Source organism: Vombatus ursinus, unplaced genomic scaffold (genome assembly GCF_900497805.2).
Source record: "Vombatus ursinus unplaced genomic scaffold, bare-nosed wombat genome assembly UNPS02014799.1, whole genome shotgun sequence".
Taxonomy (NCBI): Eukaryota; Metazoa; Chordata; class Mammalia; order Diprotodontia; family Vombatidae; genus Vombatus; species Vombatus ursinus.
Window position 1 is genome coordinate 24,462,447 of NW_020954577.1, and position 4,640 is coordinate 24,467,086.

Here is a 4,640-nt window from a genome sequence, read left to right on the forward strand (position 1 = left end):
GGTAAGATCAATAAGATTGGAGATATCTTTGATACTTATAGTTTATGGAACTGGTGCAAGTAGTCCTATGAAAGTGAAGGCATCACAGATTGTATTTCTTTCATAGATATTGTTTGTTTTCCTGGGTATCAGCTCAATAGTAGGGACATGAAGAGCCAGAGAGAGACGCTCATAGAACCAAATCAGCCTCATTACCATTTATCACTTCCTCACAATTTGACTACTCAGGTCAATTCTCTGGTTTCTTCCCACAACTCACAAATAGTCCAGCAGAACCTTTCTACCTAGGGGTCCCTGCCTTCCTATAAGGCAATGCATGTCTGGCACATAGCAAGAACTTAGCAAATATTTGATTGATTGATTGCCAGTCCCTAATGAGATAGCTAGAGTTCTAGAAACGCAACAAATTCACACAGTATCCTAGTGGAAGGGAAAGATGCCTGGCATTGAAAGAGGGGAATTCTCTGGTTTATAAGATTCTGTTCAAACATCCTGAAGGTGAAGTGATGAGGGAGTTCCACTTTGCTGTAACCTCACTCAGCTGGGTTGAGAAAGGTGACAAGAATGAGATCACCAGTGTATGAGGCATCTTAGACTCATTCTTGTAGACTCTCCCTGACTGGCTGTGGTGGGGGTGGCTTCAGTTGCACCTTCTGCTTGCTAACCTTCCCTTTTCCATGCATGTTGGCCCTCTTGCCCTCCTCCTCTCTCCTGATTAACAGGCACCTCCTCTAACTGAATGGTTGGCAGGTTGGCTTTTGCCAAGGGCACCCATTTACTTCTTGTCAGATGTCTATAATGTCATTTGCAACAAGTTCACATTGCTGATCCAACTGCCCTCCCCCCCTTTACTTGGTCTTTGCATCAACTTCTAGGAAAAAACCAGGGCAGAGAGAGAATGTGGGGAGGAACCTGAGTCAGGACCAGCTGGAGATATTCCTTCACAGTTGGAGAGAGGGAGGATTTGGGACAGAGAGGGGGGAGAAGGCCATGTAGGCAGGCAAAACAGAACAGAATAGACATCCTGGGTCAAGTAACAATACAGCTACATAATGCCAATGGTATTTTTAAATCCTGCCAGATATTTCTGTTTGTATCCACAATAGCAGAATGAATCCAACGTATCCATTTTTGGAGAAGCAGGAGATAATCCAAGCTCTTTTCAGCACCTTAGGGACCATGTTATTTGCTGAATTGGCAATATTAACTCTGGCCTGTGCTCTCACACCTCTAAATTATTTTCATCCTGTTCATATTTGATCTAATTAGGAGCTGAGGAAAATGGGCTGGGTCAGATAATGAAATAATTGACCAGAATCTTGAGCTCGCATTGAATCCTATCCTGAACCCAATTTATTAGGCTCTTCCCACGAGCCCTAAATTTCTCGTTTTCCTTTTTTGTCTCATCATTGTCTCACTATTTTGCTCTTATTTTGAACGTACATCAGAATGGGAAAGATCCAAGATGCTAGATGCCGAGACAGAGCAGAAAGGAAGAATGGAAGAGAAACATGCGTTTATCAAGCACCTACCATGTTCCAGGCACTGTGCAAAGTACTTCACAAATATTACATCATTTGATCTTCACAGAAACCCTGGGTGGCAGGTGTTGTTATGATCCCCATTTCACAGCGGTTCAGAGACTTGCTTGAGGTCATGCAGCTAGTAAGTGTCTGAGGCCAGATTGGAACTCAGGTCTTCCTGACTCCAGGTTCAATATTCTCTCCACTGTGCCAGTTAGCTGCAGAAGGTCATTTAGAGCATTTCTTCAATTTCCTACTGTGCTTTGCTACAGCAAAGCTGTTTCCTCTTCCCACAACCCCTTGCCAAGAAAAAACACTACACTTCAAGGTAATGGTAAGACAGAAAAACCATGAGAAAAAGTCATGCTATTGAAGAAGAAGTAGCATCCATACAGAGGTTAAGGTCCACACATGCCCAACTGGGATTCTAAAAAAATACAGCTATCTTTTGGGGCCATTGTAGACATGGCTTGAATTCAGTATAGAGATGGTTCTTATTTCAGATATGGTTTGCGGTAACTCGCTGCTCAAGTGCTCTCTAATTGACATTCTGTGATACTGTGCTAACCTTCATGTCTTCCAAGATTGATTTGAACTTTAAAAAAAAAACAGTATATAAAGTCATAGAATCATGGCATTAAAGTCATAGAACTTCTTTTAGAGCGGCATGGGGACTTGCAAATCTTCTGGTCTAATCCCTTCATTTTATAGATGAGGAAATCAAGGTCTAAGAAAGAGAAAATGAATTGCTATAGATGACACAGATAGTGGAAAAGCCCCCAACCAGAATCCAGGTTTTCTAGTTCCGAATACACTATATTTTTCATCCATGCTACCTCAAGCCAGATTACCACAAACTGGAAATAACTTTGGCAATCTCTGTCAATGCCCTGGAATTTCCTGGTGGCAATGAAGGAGAGGGCTCACTTACAGGCAAGACATCAGCAGTCTTGTCAGTAAGGGGAGAATTCATGGGATGAAGTGGTGGGTTAGGGATAATTGCCTGAAATTTGGATAGAGCCCAGTTGTCAGGTCAGGCAAGTAGAAATCAAGCTGGATCAATGAGAAGAGGTAGGCTTGAGCTCCAAGCACCAAGGACAGCTCTCAGTGGGTTCCCTGCTCTTACAATGGTGGCCTGAGGACAATTTGCTTTGACCTACTTTGGTCCCAAGATGTGATGTTATCAGTGAGGAGACTTCCACTAACCATCAAGAAGGCAAAAGTCCTACAATCTACAACCTGAGTGAGTTGCCTCAGGCACAGAGAGGTTAAGTGATTTACCCAGGGTCACACAGCCTGAACTCAAGCTGTCCTAAACCTGACGCTGGCTCTTTATCCTTTACATCTGGGGAAATGATTCTTCTTTCACCCACAGTTTCTAAGTTTTTTTTTCTGGTAGGTCCCCACTCCTAGGGCAGAGACCTTTAGACCAGGGATTCTTAACCCCATTTGTATCATGGGCCCCTTTCTCAGGCTGGTGAAGCCTATAGGCCCCTTCTCAGAATAATGTCTTAAATGCTTAAAATAAAATACATAGGATTACAAAAGAAACCAAAGGTTAATGAAAATAAAGATGCAAAATTTTCCCATCCAAGTTCATAGACCTCCCCCCCCCAATGAAATCTATTCATGGCCTCAGATTAAGAACCCCTGCACCAAACCTTAAAATGCAAAATATCCCTTTAGAAGGGAACCGTATTCTCATTGACTTAGGAACTTTTGGTGTCAACATCTAATGGGAAATCCACAACCTTAGGAGAGATTTGGGGCTTATCCAGAAGGTTCATGTTCCCCATAAGCCTGGAGGAGTCTAGTGACTATGTCTGGCTCATCTTATGCAGGTCTGAGCTCCTGACAGATTTGTTCCTTTAAAAATTGGAAGGGAGGAACATGCCTGACACAAAAGAACTAGGCTAATCTTAAGTATTGGCTGAGTTCAGCAAGCCATTTGTCAATCAGTTTGTGGCTCTGCTCCCAACTGGATTTGGGTTTCCTTGGTTTCCCTGATCCTTTGCCTCATGCTGGCACTGTGTTCTTGGCCTGGCTCCTGCTCTTGAATGTACAGTCATAGCAATTAAGAATATACAGCTGGAAGAGGCAGATAGATAGTGCAGTGGATGGAGCAGTGGACTTGGAGATATCAAGATCTGAATTCAAATTCTGCCTCAGTTACTAACTGGGTGAACACTAGCACGTTCCTTAACCTCAGTTTCTCCATCTGTAAATGAAGAGGTTGTCTTTGGTGGCACTTCTAGGTCTATATCTGTGACCCTATAAGAGGAAGGAATGTTAAACATCATCTATTCCACCCCCTCTTCTCATCTTCTGGATTCCATTCAATTCAACAAATATTCAGTGAGAGTCTACTACATGCTAGGTGCAGGAGACACAAAGAGAAAAACCAAAACAGCACCTGTCTTCAAGAAGCTTACATTCCCCTTGAGGGGTGGAAAATAGGAAACTGAGGAAGATGAGGAGTTAAGAAGTTAGGTGATTTACCCAAGGTCACTCAGCTAACAAGTGTCCGAGCAGGGAGTTTTCTCCTTCCAAATTCATTTCTCTTTCCATGATAGCAGTTTGCCTTCCTCCATACCCAATGTTCCTATGCTTCTGGTATGTTTCTTCTGTTATCTCCATTGGTATGGCAGCCCTTCTTTCTGTCTATCCAATTTTTGGTCCTCGGTCTTTTGTGGCATTGTGCTACTCCTGGTCCCCTTCCCTACTGTTGAGATTTTCCAGGGGCAGAGGTACTGAAGTAGACCATGGACAGGCTGCACTCCTGACTCTTCTCTCAACTTTCAAATTCAGAGCTAGCCAAGTGTTTTCTCTCAATAGAAGGGTTCACTAGCTGCCATGGTGACATGATGGAGAATGTCACATGGAAAAGGGGGTGGAGCTGGGGCAATAGCTGACCTGAGAGAGAGGAAGAGAGAGGGAGAGAAGAAGAAGAAGAAGAAGAAGAAGAAGAAGAAGAAGAAGAAGAAGAAGAAGAAGAAGAAGAAAAAGAAGAAGAAGAAGAAGATGAAGATGAAGAAGAAGAAGGAGGAGAAGGAGGAGAAGGAGAAGAAGGAGAAGAAGAAGAAGAAGAAGAAGAAGAAGAAGAAGAAGAAGAAGAAG